This window comes from Pteropus vampyrus, unplaced genomic scaffold, assembly GCF_000151845.1.
Source record: "Pteropus vampyrus isolate Shadow unplaced genomic scaffold, Pvam_2.0 Scaffold10, whole genome shotgun sequence".
In the NCBI taxonomy this organism is placed as follows: Eukaryota; Metazoa; Chordata; class Mammalia; order Chiroptera; family Pteropodidae; genus Pteropus; species Pteropus vampyrus.
The window spans coordinates 4,610,388-4,610,674 of record NW_011888791.1 but is presented as its reverse complement, the minus strand read 5'-3'; positions in this window follow the sequence as shown (position 1 = coordinate 4,610,674).

The window sequence follows — 287 nt, the reverse complement described above, 5'->3', positions numbered from 1 at the left end:
ATGCCCTGTTCTTAGTCAGGGTTGTATTCTTCTGCTTCAATTTGCCTGATAGTCACCTTACTCCTAATTATGGATTTTTTTTTTTTTTGTCATTTTGTTTTCAGTGAGCTGACTCCTTTCAGTATTTCCTGTAGTGCAGGCTGCATAGTGAAGAATTCCCTCAATTTTTGTATGTCTGGAAAGGTCTTAATTTCTCCTTCAAATCTAAAGGAGAGCTTGGCTGGAGACATTATTCTAGGTTGGTAGTTCCCTTCACTTAATATTTTGAATGTGATTTCATTTCTTTC